At 39.5% G+C, this 25,973-nt stretch overlaps 1 long non-coding RNA gene across 1 annotated transcript; it reads right to left on the reverse strand.

Moving 5' to 3' along the window:
* Positions 1-5,799: 5,799 nt before the first annotated feature.
* LOC145721157 (uncharacterized) lies at positions 5,800-8,687 on the reverse strand. The gene is made up of 3 exons (XR_014144621.1): positions 8,111-8,687; positions 7,272-7,371; positions 5,800-7,077 (listed from the first exon to the last, which is right to left on the reverse strand). It is a non-coding gene; the product is annotated as an uncharacterized LOC145721157 (long non-coding RNA).
* Between the last annotated feature and the right edge of the window lie 17,286 nt (positions 8,688-25,973).

A 25,973-nucleotide genomic window follows, 5' to 3' on the forward strand; every position in this document is an offset into this window, starting at 1 on the left:
AAATAACACATTATTATAGACACATGTATATCCAAAACATAATACTGAGTGAAAAATAGGAAAAAAAAAATCACACCAAGGGCACTACACATTATTATAGACACATGTATATCCAAAAACATATGAAGACAGGTTAAGAGTGGGGACAGTATTGGGGATCAGAAATAATGGGAAAATGTTAAAATAATATTTTTTAAAAGTAGGATCTTTCATAGGCCAATAGTGAGATTGTGCCATGAATTGTGGAAGAGACCCAGAGTGAGAGAAGGAAGGAAGGAAGGAAGGAAGGAAGGAAGAAGGAAGGAAGGAAGGAAGGAAGGAAGGAAGGAAGGAAGGAAGGAAGGAAGGAAGGGACTGAGTACCAGGCACCGTAAGGTACCATTTATTCAAGAAACAGTAACTAAACATTCAAAAGTTTGTTACCCTTCAAACTAATCACCTTGGTAAACTATATGCTCACTTTTCCAGCCTGGCATTGCTCAGAATATTTGTGGAATTACTATATATTGAAATTCAATTATGTCCAAGCACATTTGAGTGTCATTAGGAAAAAGAAAAAGAAAGCTATCTCATCACTTTCCAATCATGCCTTTTTAAAACTATATGTGAGTGTATGTATATATTCATGTGTACATATAATATGTAACATATATATACACATGCAAAAGGTGCGTCTGTATAACTCTTAGCAGTTTCAAAAAATTAAACTCTTTCCCAAAGGATTGAGATCTGTTACTGTCTGAAAGAATGTATGGCTGACTCTGAAAGAGTATATGAAGGACAGCGCATTGTCAAAATGTCTTTGCCTACTGCCCACCCTAAGGTGATTACGTTAAGGGATAACACTCATTTACCTGGATTAAATCTTGTACATTTACTTAAAAATAAAAGTGTGGGAGTGCCTTGGTGGCTTAAGCTGTTAAGCCTCTGCCTTCAGCTCAGGTTGTGATCCCGGGGTCCTGGGATGGAGTCCATCTTCTGGTTCCCTGTTAAGCAGGGAGTCGGCTTCTCTTTATCCCTCTCCCTCTGCTCTTCCCCCTGCTCATGCTCTCTCTCTCAGATGAATTTAAAAAATCTTTACAAAAATAAAGAAAGAAAGAAAAGAAAAGTGTGCAATGATATGAAGAAAAGCTACTATCATTTACTTTTGTACTCTTCTTCTTTTGGTCATTAATTTCTCCTTTATTAAATAAATATCTTTAAATCTTTTGTTTATGTTAGGGTCTGAGCTATGTGCTGAGGATGAAACAAAAAATAAATAATTACTCATGCCTAAAGTAATTCAAAGCCTGATGATTTTACTTTAAGAGGTAGTGGATTTATGTAAATATCCGTGTGGACCAAAGTAACTTAGAGCCAGATTTCTGGCGAAAATGTAACTTCTCTGTTTGACTCTGCTTTATATTCTAATAAGCTTCAACTCTCCACTGGAGGAAAGCGATAGAAAGGGAAGATGAAAATGTTTCCCAGATATTTATCTATTTATACCAGGAAGAAGGTCAGGCCAGAGCACCTCAGCATATCCAGAAGAACCCTGCCCCCAGAGGGGATCAGCAGAAGGAACATCTCCCAAATGTCTAGTGCCTAATTGTGCCCAACTGCTTAACTTTTCAAAGCCTATTGATGATGGGCATCTTGGGTGCAGATTCTTTGTTCAGCAACCAATTGTCCAATTGTCCTTCAAGCCTGAGGCCTATTTACACATTTCATTCCCTTCCCAAACTGATTCTTTTATTTTAGAGAAAGCCGTACCACTTGGGATGTTTTCCACCAACCCTGTAGATTTGAATCCTGCTTCAGCTGTGGTCGTGGCTGTATTAAGCATAGCTATGCTGCAAACTAACCTCCACACTCCAGAGACTTCGTCCCACCAAGGTTTATTGTAGGTCAGCGGAAGGCCCAACTTCACGTGGTAATCTAGGGACTGTAGAGTTGGGTGTCTGCACCACACAGATACATACATCACATACAGGGAGAAATTTAAGGACCAATGAATAAAGGGACCACTTACAAGATGTGGGTAGGGTGAAGGAATCCACAAAGATACTGCAGGATCAGGTCTAGTAGCTGTAGGCCAAACGCTAAGGGCCTAAAGGGGCAGAGGAGAGATCAGGGAAGATGCTGGGGATAAATAGCCAGACTTCACTGTGTTCACTTCTTCAGTCTCCTACGGGTGCTCCCCAGGCACAACATGGAGCCAGAGGGAAAGGGCGTCCCCTGAGCATACTTACAGACCAGGCTTCTTGGCAAAGAGTGGGGTGGAGAAAAGGGGAAACAGAGTCAGGAGGAGTGAATAAAAATTACCAGGACTGGAAACTGAGTTGCCTGGGGGCTCTGCTGTATTGTTGTTGCCCTTCTGCTGACTTCATTTTGTTGTCATCCCTCTAGAATGGACGTTCTTTGAAGCAGGGACAAAGACTCTACTGTTCTATAGTGAATCTCCTACACTCTGTGCCTGATTCATGACAGGAGCTCTATAAATACCTATTAAATGTCCACTGATTTAATTATTTGGGGCTTGTGTTGAGAGAAAGGCACCGAATAGCACCAAATACACTCATTCACCAAATTCACTCATTTTGAAGCACATTTCTGACTAAACTCCACTCACCATCCCAACCTCCAAGTACAAATGTTCTCAGGTGGTCCTTTCTGTTGTTGATGCACTCCAGAGAAAGAGGCTGAATGACAGGCATCAATCAACAGCTGCAGTTATTTGCAGTGACTATCAAGGCCTCTTGGAAATAGATGGCTTTCAACAAATACTGCATAATTGAATCAAATGTTCCATTTAACATGTACGGTGTTATGTATAGAGTAAATGTGGGTCCCAAGGGGCTCTCACCATCTCTCATTTCTGAAGTGAAAAGGAAGGAAATTGCAAGTGGACATTGCAATGTGAGTCTCAACGCCAGTGCTTCCCTCAATAATAAAAAGGACATCACTCTGTGGTAAAGCACACTGTGTGAGAGGAGATACAAAAGATTTCCCTTACTTTTGACATCTTTCATTTGCCATGTCAATGTGGTCTCTTGATGTTTAGAAGTTCAACTAAATGCACAGAATAAAACAACCTGGACATTTATATCTTTATATGTTTACAATGAGAGATGTACCAGCATCAGGCCTTTAGTCTCAGAAGACTATGCCAACAGCCTCTACCATAACAAAAACCGTAAGTTCTCAATTAGTGCATTCAAGCTGCAATTAAGGCAGTGATGAATCTACCATCACTATTTTTCAAAACACACTTTTCGTTATTTTCGCTAAGCCTGGTTTGAGTTTGCAAAATGATAGATCTCAGGAAATTGTCTGCAATATAGAAAATATAAAAACTTATCTATGGTTAAGTCAGGCAGTCAGAGATAGACAAATACTGTATGGAATCACTCACTTGCAGAATCTAAAAAGTCAAAAACATAGAAACAGGATAGAATGGTGGTTGCCAGGCACTGGGAGGGTGGAGAAAATGGAGGGAGGTCAGTCAAAGAGTCCGAACTTCCAGTTATAAGATGAATCAGTTCTGGGGATTTAATGCAGAGCGTGATAGCTATAGTTAATAATGCTGCATTGTACAGTTGACATTTGCTAGGGGAGTAGATCTTAAGGGTTCTTACCACACACACACACACACACACACACACACACACACACGCATGCACACACACACACACAAAGGTAATGATGTGAGGTGTTGGATGTGTTAATTAACTGGGTTGTGGTCATTTTAACATACAGCTCAAATCATCACGTTGTGCACTTTAAATATATATGATTTTATCTGTCAATTATACCTTAGTAAACCTGGGGGAAAATAAGCCTATCAAGGAAAAGTAACCTCAAAAAAAGCACATCTTTATGATAATACAATAATAGCATGTATTTGTTAGTTTTATCTTAATAATATAGTAGTACTCTAAAGAAGCTTTGGATACAATTATTTTATTTTCAAACAGATCCATTCTCTTTGTCTCTTGTCTCCTGTGGCCATTCTGAACTGTTTAAACTTATAGGTCTTGTCAAATATCAGTTTTCTGGCAAAAATATTAGCTCCCATGCTGCAGAAAACATGACTTACTTTGTAGGAGGAAGAGTTATCAGCAGAACTGTCTCCTTCTCTCAAATAGTGGGGCTCACGGTGCTCAGGTACACTTTCATGAATCCCTCCCTAGCATGCCATGTCCCAGACACATCCAGCCCACCAGGACAGGCAGACAGACACATACAAATTTCTCATATGCTATTTGAGGTGCTAATGTTCTACCGGGAGTGGTGCTTCTCAAAGGCAATGGAGGATGGTGGGGTTTGGAGTCACTCTGAATTTGAATCCCAGCACTGCCACTAGCAAGAAACATGACCCTGGGCAAGCTACTTAAACTGTCTGTGTCTCAATTTCCTAGTCTGTAAACTGAGAATAAAATAGCATCTACTTTAGGGCTGTTGCCAGGATTAATGAACTAATTCCTGCAAAACACTTTATATGATGAGATCCAGATTCCTATTCTTTGTCTTATGACTCTGAATTTGCTAACATTCAGTAATTGGGTGCAGCTATTGTATTTTTGGGCAGGATTTACAGGAAAAGAGGCTTCCAGCAGTGGTACTCCCTCACTTATGTGATCTTCCCAACTTCTCTGACTAGGAAACTGCAAGAGGTGGGGATGGTATTCAGGACCAGCCCCTGTCACTTAAAATGCCTTTCTCCTTAGATGTGTGTACTCCACACACCTTTATCGAGAATGTGTTGGGTTGAATCATATGAAATTGCAAATGGCCTAACCTGGATAATGTGAAAATTAATAAAAGGAAATCTTGTTTAGAATGAAGTCAGGAGGCTGGCAGGGGAGCTCTCTCACACCCCATCACTCCTTGTCCACAGCACACCCCAAGGGAAAGAGGGACCTAGCACGTGGATACTACCTTACTACCCCCAGGAGGAAGAAAGGCTTTTCTTCTACCCTGGCAACAGCCCAGCCAATGAGAGACAGTCGCAACTCAGCCAATGAGAGGCAGTCACAACTCAGCCAATGAAAAGCCACTATATTTCAAGCTCCCAGTTTACTCCAACAAGACTTTTTGTTTGTAAGAGTCTTCCCAGGGCGCCTGGGTGATTCAGTTGGTTGAGCGTTTGCTTTCACCTCAGGCCATGATACCGGGGTCCTGGGATCCAGCCCTGCATTGGGGGGGGAGGTCCCTGCTCAGCGGGGAGTCTGCTTCTCTCTCTCTCCCTCTGTGTGTGCTCTCTCTCTAGTTCTCACTCTCTCTCAAATAAATAAATAAAATCTTAAAAAAAAAAAAACAGTCCTCCCCACTCCCCTTTCCTCTATAAAAGAGCATTCTGCATTCCTCTCCTTTGTTCTATGGGCTTACCTATGGTTTTTTCCATAACTTGCTTGTCCTGGACGGCAATTCTCTGCTATTCCTGAATAAACCCCTTTTTTGCTGGTAAAATAACCGGCAGTTTTATTTTTTAAGGTTAACAATAATTTCATAAATCAGATGCAAAATACCCAAGACAAAGGATTAAGGATGCCAAGATTAACAAGACAAATGTGGGTCCTGTCCTCATAAAACTGATGATTCAGGTAGTGAGGCACACAACCAATGTGCTAAGGGGAAAGAAACAAAGAATGTTATGGCAAAAAATAGCATCCAACCATGAACCAAACTCAAAGGAGTAAAAGTAGGGCAAGAAAAATCTCTCCTCATAGAAACCAAATGAGTGAGTCATAAGCAGTTTGGAGGGATATTAGCTTCCCTAAGGCTATTGTAACAAATTACCACAAATTTGGTGGATTAAAACAACACATCTCTTTATTCTCTTATTGTTCTGGAAATCAGAAGCCCAAAATCAGTTTCATAGGTAAAATCAAGGTATAGGCAAGATTGAGCTCCCTCTGGGGAGTTCTGGGAGGAATCTGTTTCCTTAACTTTCTTCAGCAGATACAGTCCTTAGATTCCTTGGCTCATGGAACTCTTCTTCCATCTTCAAAGCCCATGACACGTGGCTTCTTCTGTTTGTCAAATCTTCTGCTTCTCTCTTATAAAGGTGCTTGGGATAAGACCCACCTGGATAACTCACCTCAAGACTCTTAATAACATCTGCAAAATCTCTTTTGCCATGTAAGGTATTGTTCACAGGTTCTAGGCCTTAGGGCCATGCCATTGGGGGCCATTATTCAGCCTATTATCCAGGGGTTGAAAGCTAATTAATTGCAGAAAAGCAGTTAATAGGTTGTTACTATAGGACAAATGAAGATTCAGTCTTGGATGTTCAGCAAGGAGATTTGGGAAAATATAACACCCTAAACCAAATCAGTCAAATGAAGAACAGGGAAGGTGGTGCTAAGGCAGATAGTAGAGCTAGCATGAAGGCCCAGGGGCGGGAGAATATGGTATATGGAAAGACCTTAAAGACTGTCTTACTGGATACTTTTTACACATGGAGTGAAAGTAATGTGGGGTAGTGGTAACAGATAAGCCTGTGAGGGTGAGCAATCATTTTATAACAAGGTGTTTCAAGATTCAACTCTCCTAGAATTATTTTCCCCTCAAAACTCAATGCTAAAATTTTAATATGATGTCAACAAATGATAATATGGGCTTTTTGAGGAATAGAGTCAACAGCAATAAATTCTATAGTCCAAATCATGAGATATAACATACATAAAGGAATAAAATTAAGAGATAACTTGAAACTGGGCCAATACATAACAGAGTCTAGGGGAAGACAATGACCATGAAGGGTGTCAGCAGTTCAAAACAAAGCCCAAGGGATTATGGCAAACTCAAATCCATTATGGGTGAAGTTCAGTGGCAAAGGATTGAGGTTCCTATAATAGAAAACCAAGATTTCAGAGTACTGGTGATTCTCAGTCTCAATCCATTCTTCTATTCCAAATTTAGTGAGGTTTTACTTTAACATACTATATTGTTCCATGAGATCACTCAGCATTTAAGGAAGTCCTTGCAAAAACAGCCTAAAAAAGTAGAAGCAGTTATCGAATTTCAGGACCTCTGGTGTGTCCATTGGTGTTCGATGCTGAACTCCAGCCATTGCAGGAAGTCAGAGTGGATCTGAAAACAAAAGCCAAGGCAGAAGGTGATGGCTCCAACACATGACATACACCATAACTCTGCTTGGGTATAAGCCCAGAAGCTGAGCGGGAGGTGACAGAGCTCCTTTGGGAGCTAGGGCAAAGCTTGTACAGGCAAAGACTGATATAAAGACTTATCCCATGATCCAAATAATAACTGCATAGTTTACTCACGTTTCTTTCACAATGATGCAATTCACTGATTCATTCCTTCATCTTTTCATCCCTCATAACTTCATTGCACCCTACTATGCATCAGGTACTCGTTTCAGTTCTAGAAATATGGATGTAAGACACAGTCAATTCATTCTCTCATTTATTTAGCAAATATTTATTGAATATTTACTATCTTTCAGGTGTTCCATATACAGGATTGACTGGATAGGTCTTGTCCCTTAAAAAATCACAGTTTTGGGCGGGGGGAAGATGAGTATGTAGATACTACACAGAGTGATTTTTGCTGCAATAGAAAGAGACACTAGGTACTAGAGGAGCACAGGGTGAGAAGGACATTGGCCTAGTCTTAGGAGATTCAGGGAGACTTCCTGGAAGAAGTGACTTCTAAACGAAGTTGTAAAGCAGAAGTAGGAGTTTGAAAATAATCAGAGTTGAAGGAGCAAAAGATTGCAGGTAGAGTGGATATCATTTACAAAGATTCAGAGAGAACGAATGACACTATTAGAAACTTAAATAGTTTAGTTTGGCTTCAGGCTATTGTGGAAAGGTGGAGAAGTGACCAGTGAAGCCACACAGAATGCTAAGGATAGATCATGATGGTTTGTCTGTCATACTGAGGAGCTGGGATTTTCTCCTTGGGGCACTGGTGTGTGTTGGGGGAGAAGGCCGCGGGATCGCTGAGGGTTATAACAAAGGGAATGATATCATCAGAATTTAGTTTTAGATCATCTTTTTGTAGTAGAAAAGTTATCTTCATCAAACCTCCCCCCCAACACACACACACCTAACAACCTACTTCAAATAACACATCATGAAAGGAAAAATATTAGACTCACTTTGCAAACACAGCTTCACGATGATCCTTCTCTCTCTCCTTACCTGTCACTGAATGTGGATACATATTTCCCACCAGACTGCCATGTCTTCCTAAGAGAAACTTCATTGATAATGGAAAAAAGGCCAAGAGATCACACACAGAAATTAACCAGGATTCTTAAAAGCATTAAGTTATTTTACTTCAAAATAGAAAACATCCCACAATTCTGTCCTACAGGAATTTGCACCTGGCAGCTGCTTCTAAAAAGGCACCAACGATTTAAATACACCACATCCCCCTGACGAGTTCCCAACCCTGTGTCAGTGGGAGTCTTTCTCTCCGGCTTCTCACTTCCCTCTCAAGCTGCATGAACCACTGACCTTTACTTGTTATCATTCCTCATCCCGTGCCCCAACTGAAAGTAAATATGGAAGATCATAATTGAAAACAAGGAAAAGGAACTAGTGTTTATGGAACACCTGTTTAAGGCATGTTAGGTATTTCCTGATAACCTTTACTATATTCGTTTTTTTTCCCTGATAGCAACCCTGTGAAGCTGGTAAAATCCTTGTCCTGTTCTGCACTGGAGAAATTGGGTTTCATGGTGATTCATTTCTCCTTTATCTGTGGGGCACTGGGCTAGAAGTTCAGGGTCACAGGTTGCGGTCAGGGAGAGATTTGAGGCCAGATTTTTTGGCTCATGTCTTTCCAACTACATCATAAACAGGGCTTGGTCCTTTTATTGAGGTTTTTTTTTACCGCCACCAGTGCTCACACAGCTCCTTGAGTTTCTGGTTCCCTGTTTTTCCCTCCCTGTGGCATTCTCAGCTTGTGACTACCTGCCCATTCAGACTTTGGAGTCTTCATGTCGCTTCCCCTCTGGGTGTCTATAACCTCCTAATTCTTGATTGCTGATGTGAGGATGCCCATATCCTCTTTGGTTTGTGTCCAACTCTGAGCCACTCATGCCCTCGGGTCAGCTCCACTCTGTCCCCTAACACACTTATCTTCCAGCATCGCCCAGGCAGGACCCAGTTTCTAAGCACCCGCAGCACCTCCGATCCAGGGCCTGCCAGGCCTTTTTATCCTACCTTTCATCCAGAGAGATCTTTAAAAACTGCTCTGTTTCCTCCACCTCCTACCACTGACCATTTAAAAAAATATTGCCTTATTTTTCCAAGTGAAGCTGTGGAGAGCTTCGTGATGAGATACTCATGCTTTCTATTTTGATTAAAAACTTAGGAGCCAAGAAGACCCAGCTCTTTCTTACAAACTGAATATAGACAGTAAAATCAGGCTTATGAAGGGCGCCTGGTTGTCTCAGTCAGTTGGGCATCTGACCCTTGATTTCGGCTCAGATCTTGATCTCAGGCTCGTGGGATCGAACCCCTTGTGGGGCTCCATGCTCAGCCGGGAGTCTGCTTGAGACTCTCCCTCTCCCTCTGCCCATGCCCCCCCTCCCCGCTCATGCGCACTCTCTCTAAAATAAATAAATCCTTAAAAAAAATCAGGTTTGGGGTGCCTGGGTGGCTCAGTTGTTAAGCATCTGCCTTCGGCTCAGGTCAGGATTCCAGGGTCCTGGGATCGAGCCCCGCATTAGGCTCCCTGCTTGGTGGGAAGCCTGCTTCTCCCTCTCCCACTCCCCCTACTTGTGTTCCCTCTCTGGCTGTGTCTCTCTCTGTCAAATAAATAAATAAAATCTTAAAAAAAAAAAATCAGGCTTATGAGTAAATTTGGCCCAAGAATATAGTTAGAGAATCACAAGGCTATGAGATTTCTGAACAACCATTTAGCCTGCCTTTTAACCCTCAGATAGGAACATGACTAAAGTTTGTAAAGGGGGCAGGGTGAGAATGATATATTAAAAAAAAAACACCCAAAAACCTGAGGGGATGATCTATTTAGGCCATCCCTCACCTAGTACCATTCATACTAGAGATCACAAGATTTAAGAAAGAGACTTAGCTACACAGAAAACAAGGTTTGAATAATTTTTATAAAGGGAGAAAGTCTTTCTAGTGGCAGTTACCCAACTTGTAAAATTCAGTATGCAATGGCCAAAACTGTGGGGCATTGTGCTGGTTTGCTATTTCTTTTAAATATGAATAACTTTTTAACTAATAATAATGTGTTTCATGATCCAAGGTGGGGATATTAATGATCAAATCTCATGCTTCAGGCTATAAAGCAATTACTGCAGGGAACAGAGTTCTCTTGCCTGAGTTGCAAATGAGAGAGGGAGAGAGAAGGAGGGAGGGAGAACCACCACACACACTGGGCAAACCCATCTTCCCTCCTGGGAACCTGCACGGAGCCACTCCAATTTTCCAACCACGATGCCCTGACTTTGAATCAGAGGTGATACAGCGTTAGCCACAGTATATAAAGCTCTGATTTTCGTCAACTTTTTTCAAAGTCTTCTCTTTATTTGCCAAGATTAACATCTTTTCTCTAAGTAAAATAAGAGTATTGTTTGGCTAGTTAATAAAAAGAAAATAACACAATGTCTGTGTTAGCACATGACTTCTTAAAGCAACGGAAGACCTGTAGAGAGGCTCTTGTTTAAAAGTGATTAAATGGGGCGCCTGGGTGGCTCAGTCGTTAAGCGTCTGCCTTTGGCTCAAGTCATGATCCTAGGGTTCTGGGATCGAGTCCTGCATCGGGCTCCCTGCTAGGCGGGGAGCCTGCTTCTCCTTCTGCCTCTGCCTCTCTCTCTCTCTCTCTGACTTCCATGAATAAATAAATAAAACATTAAAAAAAAATAAAAGTGATTATAATGAACCTACAGCAACACAGGCACTATGCAGGTGGCATTGACTCAGAACTCATGTTTAACTTGTTATATTATTCATGGTAATCCAATACATGGTAAGTTCATTTTTTGTTGTTGTTCTTAAGATTGTATTCAAGCTAAAATACTAAAGGAAAACAACAAGGGCAAACACTGTAGTATTGGGACTTGCACTGGACAGACCTGGATTTAAGTAAAGGTTTTGCCAGCTGCTGGCTGGATGACATCAAACTAGTCATTTAATCTCAGTTTCAGTGGGGGAGATTAAAATAGGAAATATAAAAAAGTGAAAAGAATGGCAGTGATCCCCTAGGGTTATTGCAAGAACTTTAAAAATTACGCAGTGTCCAAGATATGATGCAAATTTTCAACAAATGACATTAATTCTTATCACTAAATATAATGGGCTTCTCATACTTGAACTCAGATTTAGAAATTAAGATAATTTCGGGGTGCGTGGGTGGCTCAGCCATTAAGCATCTGCTTTCTGCTCAGGTCATGATCCCAGGGTCCTGGGATCGAGCCCCTCATTGGGCTCCCTGCTCAGTGGGAAGCCTGCTTCTCCCTATCCCACTCTCCCTGCTTGTGTTCCTGCTCTTGCTATCGCTCTCTCTGTCAGATAAATAAATAAAATCTTTTTAAAAAATTAAGATAAATTCTTATCTGTTTCTAACAAAAATGCGTATTTTTTTGTGAGTAGTATATCCAATTAAAATGAGCCTCAATACAGAAATTCCAGAATGGGGCTGCTAATTATTATGAATTACTTAAAAAATAATATGCCAATGCAATTAGACTCTTTAGCTAAAAGTAAGCTTTCTAGGTTCTTACTATTCAAAGTGAGGTCAGAGACTCAGCGGCAGTAGCAGCACCTGGGAGCTTCTCCAAATTTTAGAACCTCAAGCATTATCAAGACTACTGAATCTGAAAACGCATTTTAATATCATCCTTGGGTGATTCATCTTCACATGAAAGTTTGAGAAGGATTGCTCTAGAGGTCGCCTGGGTGGCTCAGTCGTTAAGTGTCTGCCTTCAGCTCAGGTCATGATCCCAGGGTCCTGGGATCGAGCCCCACGTTGGACTCCCTGCTCAGTGAGGAGTCTGCTTTTCCTTCTTCCTCTGCCCCTCCCCTCTTCTAGTGCTCTCTCCCTCTCTCAAATAAATAAAATCTTAAAAAAAAAAAAAAAGGATTGCTCTAGTAGAGTTCTCAGACCTTAGCATGTTTCATAAGTACCTGGAGAACTTGTTAAAGCACAGATAGCTGGACCCCAACTCCAGAGTTTCTGATTAAGTAGGTCTAGAATGGCCTAAGAATTTGCATTTCTAACAAGGTGATGCTGATGGTGCTAGTCCAGGGACCACACCTTCATAATGACTAGAACATTCAATAAAGGCTCCAGAGGTCACACTTTAGTAGTAATACTACTAGTAAATGCTACTCCAGACCCACTCTAAGAAGACTTAAGAATAAGGCTTGAAAGTATCAAATCTAACAAATAACAAAACTACCTACCACAAAAAAGCCCCAACACTACTTAAAGGAGAGCAAGAAATCCAGACAACAATATAACATTCAAAATGTCCACCATACAATCAAAAACTAATACCCATGCCAAGATGCAGAAAAATGTGACCCGGAAGCAGGAGTCAGTCAACAGAAACAAACACTGAAATGAAAGAGATGACGGACTTAGCAGATAAGAGCATTATAACAGCTATTGTATATATGCTCAAATATTTAAGGAAAAACATAAACATAAAAAGGAGAGAAGTGGAAAATATATTACAAAACTAAATGGAATTTCTAGAGATGAAAGATATAAATGAAAAATACATTGAATGAGATTAACAGGAGGTACATACCCAAGAGAATTAAAAAAATATGTCACAGGGGCACCTGGGTGGCTCAGGCAGTTAAGCACCCAACTCTTTTGATTTCAGCTCAGGTCCTGATCTTAGAGTCATGCAATTGAGCCCTGCATCGGGCTCCACGCCCAGCATGGAGCCTGCTTAAGATTCTCTCTCTCCCTTTCTGTCCCTCGCTCCCTGCCCCCACCTCCCGCCCCTGCTCATGCACTCTCTTTCTCTCTGAAAACAGAAATAAAAACAAACAAAAGATATATATATATATATATATAACATTATATCAGATACAAATGTTCATAAGAACATTATCCATAATAATACAAAAGTGGAAACTCAAATGTTTAACAACTGAAGAATGGATAAACAAAAATGTGGTATAACCATTCAGTGGAATAGTATTCAGTCATATAAACAAAGTACTGCTACAATATCAGTCACCACATGATTGAACCTTGAAAATATTATGTTAAATAAATGAAGATAGTCACAAAGACCATATTGAATGAGTCCATTTGTATGACATGTCAAGAAGAGGTAAATCTATAGAGACAGAAAATGCATTTGTGGTGGTCTAGGGATGGTCAGGAAGCCCATTTTGAGGAAAATGATGAATGATTGCTAATTGGTATGGAATTTTTTTATGGGGTGATGAAAATGATCTAAAAGTCATTGAGGTCATAGTTGGATAATTCTTTGAATATCCTAAAAACCATTGTATTGTATGCTTTAGGTGAAATGTATGATGTATGATTTATATCTTAATAAAGCTATTATATTAAAAATATTAAAAAGTTAACATTAAATTTCACACCTACGAGGTCATTAGTGACCTTTGCTTGAACAATTCCAATTTGAATTGGGAGGGGGAAGCCAAATTATGTCATGTGTTGTTAAAAAAGAGGCGGGTAACGTGAAAACAATGTGGGTAGACCATTCTCTTAAAAAGTCTAAATGTAGGGGTGCCTGGTGGCTCAGTCTGTTAAGCCACCAACTCTTGACTTTGGCTCAGGTCACGATCTCATGGGTCCTGAGATCAAACCCCACCTCAGGCTCCATGCTCAGTGGGGAGTTTGTTTGAAGATTCTCTCCCTCTACCCTACGCCCCACTCACACGCTTGGTCACTCTCTCTTTCTCTCAAATACATAAATACACTTTAAAAAAAAAAGTCTAGCTGTAAAGAGAAGAAAACAATGTTATTTAGAGGAGTTTCCGTGAAAGGGAATGAGGTAAAAGGAGGTGAAGGAGAGAGAAAGATACAGAAGAGTGAAGGTGGGAGAGTTGACTTAGCCAAGTGTGAGAGGAGATGGACTCTAAAGAAAGGGATTAACCTTGCATAGGAGATCACCACTCTTCAACTGATCCAAGAGGAAGGAATGAAGGTCAAACATCTGCCTCTGAGTTGCTCACAATCTGGGGGCAGCAGCTGGGCTGTCTGACTGAGGAGACATTGCCCAGAGATCACTAAACCTCCCCAGCATTCTAGTACTACCCATTCTGAGGCCTGTTATGGCAGTGGTAGTGGTGGTAGAGTGTGTGTGTGTGTGTGTGTGTGTGTGTGTGTGTGTATGAAAGGGGGAGACCATCCTTCCCAATGATGTTCTCACCGAGAGGAAAGTGATGATTCCCACATGGAAACCTGACAGTTTTGAAGACACAGAATCTATAGGGGATGTTCAAGCCAAATTCCGAGATGAGAGTAGAGGTTGCAAGTTCAACTGTCTACAAGGTCCAGGTAATTAATAACAACTTCTGATATTTATTTAGTGCATATTAGTCTGAATACTTTTTATTCACAAACACACTTAATCTTTACAATAGCCCTCTGAGGTAGGTATTCTTCATCACTGAGGCACACGAGGGTAAAGGAACTCACCAAGGATACAGAGTTAGGAAGTTGGTAGAGCTGGGGTTTGCACCTGAGCCATCTGACTGAGAGCATGTGCTCCAAACCACAAAGTTATATTGCTTTCTTTAAAGAAATACACACAATAAAACGGGGTGAGCCTATGATGACAGAAGAGCCCACGACCATTCTGAAGGAAGCAGACATTACGTATGTCCAGCCCATTCCTCACATGCATGAAGTGGGCTCAGTGTTTCCAGACCATAAGACTTTTTTTTTTTTTTTAAGGAGGAGCTGAATCTGAACTTGTAAATAAAATCTCACAATTTTTAAACATTGGCAATTTATTTTTTTTGAAGTTTATATATTTCATGACAAATATGTTCATGGGCCAGTTATGGACGTAACGAGCCAGTGTGTAATCTCTGCTTTAAAGAGAACTACAGGCTTCTGTCCAAGAGAAAGAGGGATATGATACAAAATATGAAGTCTGATAAGTTTAGAAGCTTGATATGTCTGCAGATGGCATTTTTTAATGTACAACATGAAGGGGAAATGAATGCACATTCAGAAACATGCAACCAAACAAATACACATCAAGAAGAAAATCAGGTAACACCAGCACAAAGAAGAGAAGACAACAGATGTTTTAGAACAACAACGACAAAAATGCTGGGCTACTGTCATGGACAAGGACAATCAGGATGGGATGACGTTCTCCAAGAAAGATAAATGTGATCTGGAAGAATAAATCTCTTGCTGTAAAAATCCTGTCCCACTTACATCAGACATACTGTATTCAGTGAGATATAAACAAATAAGGGACAATCCATCACTATATCACAAAGTTACTGGAAGGAGAGGGGGAAAAAGAGCGTTGGCATCAGTAGGAGAAACAGTTGCCCAAAACAAAATTAGGCTCTGTTACCATGAAAAGGGAGAATAGATGCTGAGTGGTCCTAGGGGGCCATGGGCAGTAGGGGACACAGCTGGAATCTGAAAACAGATTGCTAGGTCAGCTCTCTTCCATGGCTGCCCAGGATCACCATACCTAGGGTGATGTACCTGGAACAGTGCTGTGTAACCTTTTCACAGCCCATTTGCAAACACTTCTGTCTGCATTGAAAGGATTAAAAGGTACAAACTGACGTTCCAGTACCCAGCAATCATTACAACGCCATCACTACCACAGGACCAAAGGTACCTGCACCTACACAAGAGTCCACTGTTATCACACCATTCACTGGCCTGCCCTGCGGGGCTCAGCCTCTGGCCGGGAGAAACTGTTTATTGCCCCCCAGAGAGCTCTCTTTTATATCTGCAAGGCAAGGTTGTCTTTTGTTCCAGTAGAGAAACTCTTTTGGTCGGTTCAATCCCATGGTACATCTCCTATCTCTTACTAACAACTGGTCATCAAATCCCATGACCGTCTGGCAAAATTGCCAAAACAATGAAAATAGCAAAATAACAGCAACACGAAAGAATGATCACTTTATGAATGTATGTTATATGTAGGTGCCGATCTGAGACTTGACACATTTATTGCACAATGTGGGATTTTGTACTGATCAATTTTTAGCTAAGTTGGAACTTCTATAGCAGCTGGATGTATGTAGCTTCTAGAAACTCCTACTCATTTACCCATGCCAGGACTGATGGTTGACAACTTCACCCCCTACCCCGGATCTTTTCAGACCTTTATTTCTCTAGATTCCTCCTACTGTTGTATAAGTTGGAACTCCTACAGTACATTCTTCATTCCAGGTACTCACAAGGTTTCTACTCCCTCTACACTAACTCACTAACACTAACTCACACTCATTCTGACTTTAGGAGGGAGGTGCTATTATTATTCCTACTTCACAGGAAAAAAAAAACAACTGTGGCACAAAGAGGGAAAATTACTTGCCCAAAGTCATACACCTGAGGAGTACTGTGGGATTTGAACCCACACTAATTTTTTGACCTAATAGCTGGCTTAACTACCATAACAGAATATATAGAAAGACAGGTATTATATAATTGTCTTTATAGTATATATAGATATAATATATATTATGCATATCTAGTATATAGATATAAAATATATATACTATGTGACATATACAGCATGCATTATAAGTAGCAGATATCATATATATATCATATAAACTATATAACTGATTAGATATAGATATTCCCCTTATATATAAAATTTAGCTCTAGGATTTATGGAAATTGATTTTCCAACTGTTTTTGCTAATGGATAACAAAATGCCATCTGTGTATAATTGAAAATATACATACACAAATATATATTCTCAACTGTATATTTTCAGTATTTTGATATCATTTGCAGTTAATGATTGAAAAACCAGTTTCTATTAAATCCTGGAGCTAAATTGTCCTACAAACAAAAAGGAATGGGTGCAACTACTTTTTTTGGATAATACTGGTGACTCCAAAAAATAAAAAATAAAAAAAGGAAAGAAAAGATTGAGCTCATTAATGTTCAAGCAAAGATGCATTTGAATAATGTATAAATTATAAAATAAAATAAGTACTCAGCGTGGGAGGATCCATGAGACAGTATAAGCTTGTGAAACAAATTTAATGTTTAGAAGAAAATGATAGATAATTCCATTTAATGAGTACACAGCAGACTAATTATTGTAATGAAATATGTTTAATTAAAAAGAAGTCTGTTTCCTAATGATTATACTGACTGTAAACCAGTTTGGAAAACCCCAAAGACAGCTTAAGACGATATATATAAAGGCTGCAGGGAAGGTTTACACAAGGAGGGTAAATAAATGTGTTTACTTGGTCTAAAATAAACATTCTAGTCATCCTAGGCTCTTTTAATGTAGTAATATGCCCTGATTTCTTAAGGCAATGCCAATTTGGAAATACAAGAGAAGAAATAAAAAGAAATAACAGAAAGTATTAGGAGAATCATTTAAATATATTTTAATATGAATTTGGAGAAAATATATCTTAATACAAATTTGGAGAAAAATCTAAATTATATCAAGTCTCATTCAGGATAGAGTGCTAAAATCCATTCATGGAATCAAAAATGTAAGAAGTCTGTGTAGCTCCAGTTTGTAGTGGGACTTAGGAATCATGTATAAAGCATGCTTTCACGTCCTATTTCGGTCATGCAACCACTGGTGGCTCAATGGACAGGGAGCAACATAGTAAGTGGGCAGAATTGGCAGTTTCAATCCAAGGCTGCAAAAATGTGACCCTTTCTGCCTGTGATTTCTATACGTGTATGATGGTGAGAGTGTGTGCTTTGGAGTGTGGGTGGTGTTATCAGATGTATCTTTAAGAAAATTTCAATCTGGGGGAACATCCATGATGATTCATTTTCTGGGCATATTCTGCCCCTGACCCATTCATTTCTCTTGCCTCTTTCTTGACAAATGGTGGGATGGAGCAGTAGTATGCTGGAGACCCTGGTGTGCTGGGGTTAGTCTGTACTAGTTCATGAGAGCTGTCTAAGTTTTTAGAAACTTGCAGGTTGTTTATTAAACACAGATATTATTAAAATTTAAATTATATAAACTTACAAATAGATAAATTGTAGTAGAAATAAAGGTAATAAATACTCAACAATTCTGACTTACTTTCCTAATTTTTTATTATATATGCTTTTGGGGTTACCTACAGCTATCGTATCTATATAGTGGGTATGCTAGATACTCTTCATAACTCCACTTCCAGTGACTTCAAGGTGTAAGCTTAAAATTGATTACTGTGGAAATATTTGCACCATGGAAATCAGCATTTCTGCAAATTAGAGCTTCCCTCTGGCCTTGATGGTTGTTAAACATTTACCGGCACATCCCTGGATAGAGGCCATCATGAGAACTGATTTATGCTGCCTAGATCCTATGTTTGGAGGGTAGCACTTGAGCTCTGGTTGCTGTGCAGAGCAGAGGAAAATGGTAACAGGTGAGTCTTCAGAAGAAACCACGCACACGTTTCCTAAAGAGGTTGTTATTCTGGGGAATCTAGGCAGAAAGAAACTGAGGTTCTGGCCAGGAGCTGTTGAGAGGAGAACTTAGAAAATAAAAAAAGTGAGGTCTAAAGAATGGGTGGGTGGTGAAACCACAGAAGAATTATTGAACCAAGTAGATTAGCAGGTTTTATAAGGTGGCTCCTAGGGCATAAATAGGGAAGAAGCATTTAAGGACGGGGACACTGATTTACACATTTACTCTACATTGCTTCAAACAAAGCCCTATTTTTTCTGAAATGATTTCTTCTCCCTCTATTCAAAGTTCTTCGATGTCTGACCTCACATTAAAAAGGAAAGAAGCCAGATTAAGACAAGTTACATGGAAGTATGATTAACATTCTTTAATACTAGAGCAAATGTTCACACAAACACACACAGTCACACACACATACACACACTCACCCCCCCACACACACGCACACCCTATTTACAGGTCAGCTAGAATGGCATTCATTGGGAAAAACTACTGGAGATAGAATTAGCAGCAGGTATGTAGGTTTGCCATTGCTCATTCATTATAGCAGAGCCAGACATAAGACTAGACAACCCCAAACTTTGAGCCGTGAAGTTCTAGGCTACATGATTAGAGAAGCACTGGCTTCTTTCTTGGTGTGATTCCATGCTGTGATGTGGCAGAAACTTGATTCCAACCATATCCTGCCGGTTTAGTATTCATAGGTGGTGGCAAATAGTCTCTGCCCCAGGCACTGGGGTCCAGCCATATAGTTTCAATTATAAGATGTACCAAACTAGGAGTCGCAACATCAGGGTTTATGGTTGGGAAACCATCAGTCCTTCCTCAAGGGTAGGAGCCAAAGCCTTGCATTTGACTAAGATTACTCATCCTAAAGACTGGGCCAGCTACCACAGAATTTGGAGAAGACCAGCTCTGTTCCTCAGAGAACGGTCTGCACAGTATAAGTCTTGGACATATTTTTCCTTATTTCTCACTGACATATACTCTGGATTCTCCAAGAGATTTTGGAGATAATAGATGAGTTCAGATAATAGATAATAGATTTGGATATAATAGATGAGTCATCAACACAGATTGATTAGTCTCTATTAGATGGAAAGTTCAAGGATTTTTTAAATTAAATCAGGAAGGTCTTCTGCTGCCTATCCCCAGTCTTCTAGAATATTTCATCCTCCTACAAGAAGAACAATTATGAACACCTAAAACAAGGATAAAAGATTTATTTTTTTTTCCCAAAGTGCCAACTGCTCTGAGGAAAAGACTATGATTTATTACTGACGTCTGCCATGGGTACAGCATAATAGGTAGAATGAGTCATGCCAAGTATTTGTCACTTTACCTAACTTTTCTGTAAATTATTTTCCTCCCTTCAAAAAACATATTTTTGTGGGCATCTGCTTATCTCCTTAAAAATCACAAGCTACTGATTTTTGCTATGATTTTTTTTGAAAGACTATGCCTTCCTATGTAAGATAATTAGAGGAACGTTAACTTAATATGCTATATCTATCCTTGGATAATACTCTAGTAAGGTCAGATCTGATTGTGTCTAAGGTTTGAAGAACATTATAGTACAAATTCCCTGGGGAAAGGTTTCTTTCTCTCTTCTGGTGTGACGACATGCTCAATGTAAAACTGGCCATCTGAAATATGTTGTTGTTTTTTTCTGTAAAAGTAATGGTAACACCTGCTCTCTCTTGATTTTGCAAACATCAACCCATTTCTCTATGTTATGGGTTATAAAGTCATTTTCTATTGGATAAATTTAAATAATTACCAACATAAAGAACCAAAATATATAGATTTCAGGAATCATTTCATGATTCATGCATTATTACTAATGAGGTTAAGCATTCAGTAGGTGCTTACTATGTGTTAGATACTGCAATAAATACTCTCCACATAGGTGTCAATCTACAGAATAATACTGCCTCCCTATAGAAATGTAGTTAAAAATACAGAGACCAGGGACTCATGAGAATAAATGACAATCTGTGAAATGTGAAACTAGAATACTTCCCCATAAGTTTCATAAATTTTTACCCTCCTCCATGCTTAGCAGAATAATTGAGCACTTGTTAAATACTTATTACATTTCAGAGCATTTTACACTAAAAAATTACATCTATTTCATTTCACTTAACAATAACCTGAAGATAGATAAATATAGGAAAAGAATCCATTTTGGGGATGAGGAATGAGCCTTGGGGAGGTTAAACGATTTGTTCAAGATAAGCAAGTCTGTTCACTCCAAAGCTTCGAACTTTGCCCCTTCACCACACTGCTTTCCCATTCGCTGTTGGATGGTTTTAACATTTGAGTGTCAATTTATTTTTTACCTAGAGCCCCAACTTATCTATTTAAAGCTTGCACTCTATAAATTCATCCCCCCTCTGGGTGCCTGGGTGGCTCAGTAAGTTAAGCATCTGCCTTCGGCTCAGGTCATGATCCTAGGGTTCTGGGGTTGAGTCCCACATCGTGTTCCCTGCTCAGCAGAGAGCCTGCTTCTCCCTCTGCCTGCCACTCCCCTTGCTTGTGCACTCTCTCTCTCTGTCAAATAAATAAATAAAATCTTTTAAAAATGAGTCATGCCCCTCTAACCTTGCATTGTCCTTATAGGGTTCTTAGGATAAAGTTCATAGTTTTAAGCATGACCTAGAAGGCCCTGGAGAACCAAATCTTCACCTAACTCCCTGGCTTCATTTCAAAGTACATGGATTACACTCAGTTCTTAACACCGAGCTCCTTCTTAAATACAGGTCTTCACATATGTTCTCCCCTTTGTTTATGACACCTCCACCCTCCTCCTCCCTCCAGTCAGGCTAGCTTTTATTCATCCTTTGAGTCTCTGCTTAAGTCACTCATTCTTTAAAATTTTCCCCAACTTTCCACATTAGTTGAAGACACTGTTATTCATTTGTGTACACTGCATATATAACGAAAACATTTGTCAAAGTCTTTTTGGCTGTGCTGCAGATGGAACAATTCCTTATTTGGTCAATTTCCCAAACTTTGAGTTATAGTGAGGGATAGAGCCCTCCTCCCATTGTGAAGGGCTAAAAGTAGATATTCTTTCCCAGCCTTCCTTTTTGTTAGAATGCGGATCCATGAGCTAGGTTTAGCAAATTAGATGCACCTGCTTCCAGGCTCAAAAGAGAAGCTGGTGATTCAACGAAGCATGGACAGAAGAGGATTTATTCCCAAAATGGTGACAGTGGGTATGCTGACACCCAGTTTTGAGAGATCACAGAGGTATCAACAGCATTGATGTCAATGGTAGAATCCTTGATCCAGTTCTGGCAATGTAAGGAATGCAAGTCATGGATCCTGGTGATTAGTGGAATTGGTAGTGTCCTCACTTGACCAATTCCGTAGCTAAATTTTGGGTGTGACCTGGTTATGTATCCATCCTTATTCTCATCCACTTTTTCATCTTGGTTTCCCAAACTTCCTGCCAAACCTATAAATTAATACATATCTTTTCAATAAATTATATTTCTGTTTAAAGCAGCCAGGTTCAGTTTCTGTCGCTTGCAACTTAGAACTCTGAAAAAACATTATTGCCCTTTTAACCTTATGATTTAAAATGAATGCATATTTCAGTGATGTCTGCTTCTCCCACTGAACTATAAGCTTGAAGACTTGTACTTTGTCTATTTTATGAGCCACTGATTTTCTGGTGCCTAGCACAGGTTTGTCAAATAGTAAATACAAAATCAGTTTGCTGAATGAAAAGAGTGAATTAATATCTGCAAAGCCCTTGCCTAAATAATGGAGAGGGTAAAGGATAATAAGGCATACAAAGGAAAATCACAAACATGATCCACAATAGAAAAGATATGCTTATAATGAATTAATATGTATGTGTGTACACACACACACACACATATATACATATGAACTAATGAATGAACATTATATGAGATAGAACATGAAAAGTGTTGGAAAGACAGAAAGGTCAAAAGGAGAAGAACTGAAGGCATTATGAAAGAGGTGGTTTTCAGGCAGGATCTTGAAAAATAGAGCAAATTTTGACATTCAAAATTGGAAGAGGGATTATTCAATGAAGTCTGGACAACTGGAGGGATGAACAAAGGCACAGAGGTCAAAATGCATAGAATTATGAGCAGTTATCCATTTACTTAGAATGTAATGGGCAGTCATTAAAAGCTATTAGGGAGGGGGAAAAGCTATTAGGGAGGAAAATGACATGTCTAGGCTGCATTATGAAAAAGTCAAACTGACAGAATTATTTAAAAATTTAACACAGAGTAGGAAGAGTAGACAAAAAATCAGATATTAGAAACTATTGGTATAATTCAAAGGAGAGGTAATAGGGCATTGTTTAAGTAGTAGAAATGAGACAAATTATTATTATTACTCATTATTATTATGAGACAGATTATGAGCTATCAAAGAGGTAGGATTGCAAAGACTTGGAAACTTGCTGGGTATGGGAGGCATAATAAAAGAAAAGTTTTTAAAAAGTGAAAATAAAGCATGGATAACTGGGAAAATAGTGATACCAAGAACAGAAGGAAGAAATCATGGGGAAAATTGAAGTTTTACAGAGAAAGATTAACTTCCTTGTAGGACATTTTGAGCTTAAAGTTACAGGTGCTTTACAACAGGCAACTGAAAGTAGAGGTCTGGAATTCAAGAGAGAAACCAGAATTAGAGATCTAGATTAGGAAGTAAAGCAGATGATGTCCATGCTCTCCTAGGTCCCCTCAACTCCCTTTATATCATTTCTGTGTACATTTCTCCCCACTTTGGTGTGGGTTCAAGCATCGACCCCTGTGGCCCATTTTGGAAGACAACCATGAGTTACTGGAGGTGCACCACCAGCATGTGCAGATTGCTGGAAGAGTTCAAAGTTTAAGTGCCTTGTCTTCTGTCCTTAGCCTTTTCTAGTGACATTCAGATAAAGAATATGAAAGCCTCACCTTGAATTATGCAACACTGACATGTAACTTACATTCCACTTTTTCTGCAGGATCAGGCTTATGCCTGGATCACCCTTATGTCTGGATCACCCTTGCCTGGCTTCCTCCCCTTCCCTGTCCTTGCTCTACTCCCTCTCCCGTCTCCCATAAGAGTACTTCTTTACTGAATCAATTGCACATGAATCCATTTCTCAGGGTCTGCCTCTGGTGAACCAGAGGGAAAACAGGGAGTAAACCATAATGTAAAGTATGGACTTTGGGTCCATGTGCCAATGTCAATTCACTCTTGGTATAAAATGTACCATTTTGGTGACTGATGTTGAAAATGTGGGAGGCTATGCATGCATGGGAACAGAGGGTAGACAGGAAATCTTTGCACCTCTCTCAATTTTGTTGAGACCAAAAACTAAAACAATAAAGTCTTAGAAAATAAATTAAAAATTTAAGAAGTGTATATTTTACCTTCATTTTTTTTTTAAGATTTTATTTATTTCACAGAGAGAGACACAGCAAGAGAGGGAACACAAGCAGGGGGAGTGGGAGAGGGAGAAGCAGGCTTCCCGCGGAGCAGGGAGCCCGATGCGGGGTTCGATCCCAGGACCCTGGGATCATGACCTGAGCCGAAGGCAGACGCTTAACGACTGAGCCACCCAGGTGCCCCTTTACCTTCATTTTTGAAAGGAATTTTTGCTGTATATAGAACTTTAGGTTGGCAGTGTTTTTTTTTTCTTTTAGTAACTTAAAAATGTTGTTCTACTCTCTTCCTTGCATTGTTTCCAACAAGTCTGTCACCAGTCTTATCTCTGTATATGATGTATCTTTTTTGCTGGTTACTTGTGAAGATTTTTCTCCTTATCATTGCTTTTAAGAAAGTTATGATGTGGCTTGGTATAGATTTCTGCATGTATCCAATTCCTGGGGTTTATTGAATTTATGAGATATGTGGATATAATTTGACAAACTTTGGAAATCTGGCAGCCATTATGTCCTCAAAATTTTTTCCCTTTTCTCCTTTTGAGATTATAATTACAAATATATTAAAACACTTGAGGTTCTCCCACTAATCACTATGCTTTCATTTTTTTCAGACTTTTCCCCTCTGTGTGTTTCATTTTAGATCCTGTTTCTATTTCCATGTCTTCAAGTTAACTAATCTTTTCTTCTGTAGTATCTAACCTGATGTTTATCCTCTGCAGAGTATTTTTCATCTCAGACATTCAATTTGGGTCCTTTTTATATGTTTTATGTTTGTTTCTACATGATGTGTTCAATCTTTATTTTTTGAACATATGGCATACATTTATGGTAACTGTATTAATATTATTTCTACTAATATAATCATCTGTACTATTTCTGGATTCGACCATGTTTCATATTTCCTGCTTCTTTGTATACCTGGTCATTTTTAATTGGATGCCAGACATTGTGAATCTTTTCTTCTTGGGTGCTAGACATTTTTGTATTCCTTAATATTCTTAAGGATTGTTCTATGATTAAATTGAGTTATCTAGAAACAGTCTGAGCATTTTGAGGCTTTTAAAAAAGCTTTGTAAGGCAGGACCAGAGCATCCTTTCATCTAAGGCTATGTCTCAGTACTGAGACAATACTTTTCAGAGTACTCTATCCAGTGCTCTATTAATTAGGAAATTTTTCACTCCAGGTGGTGGAAACAAAAACTGTTCCTGGCCATGTATGAACTCCTGGGACTGTTCCTCTTCTCCTCTGGAATGCTTCTTCCTTGGCCTCAGATAAGTTACTTACCTTCATGTGCTGATTAGCACTCATCTGAAGATTTAAGGGAGACCCTTTGCTGACCTCCCAAGCTTTCTCTGCATGCAGCTCTTTCCTTGCTAGTATTTATGAACTCAGTTCCTCTGGCGCCCTCAAATCCAGCTTCACCAAATCAACCCCTGGCCTCCACCAGAGTCCTCCTCCATCACTCTAGAAACTCTTTTCAAGGTGAAAAAATAATAGGGTTCACATTACTTTTTTTCTGTTCCTAAGTGATCATTATCTTGCATTGTCTGATGTGCAATGTCTAAAAACCATTGTTTCACATATTTTGTCTGGAATTTATTTCAACTGGGAAGATGAATCCAGTCTTATTCTATTTTGGTCAGAAGTCACATGTTGTTGGGACGCCTGGGTGGCTCAGTTGGTTAAGCGGCTGCCTTCAGCTCGGGTCATGATCCCAGGGTCCTGGGATCGAGTCCCACATCGGGCTCCTTGCTCAGCAGGGAGCCTGCTTCTCCCTCTGCCTGCCTCTCCCCCTGCTTGTGTTCTGTCCCTCTCTCTGACAAATAAATAAATAAAATCTTTAAAAAAAAAAAGAAGTCACATGTTGTTGTTTTTTATGATAAGAGAAATTTGTATATATTCATAGAGGGGAAAAGATTGAGTGTAAGGTAGAAATTGAAATTGAAGAGAGAGAAGGAAAGATTAATGAATGAA

Source organism: Leptonychotes weddellii, chromosome 4, assembly GCF_054177405.1.
Source record: "Leptonychotes weddellii isolate Sample4059 chromosome 4, ASM5417740v2, whole genome shotgun sequence".
Classification (NCBI taxonomy): domain Eukaryota; kingdom Metazoa; phylum Chordata; class Mammalia; order Carnivora; family Phocidae; genus Leptonychotes; species Leptonychotes weddellii.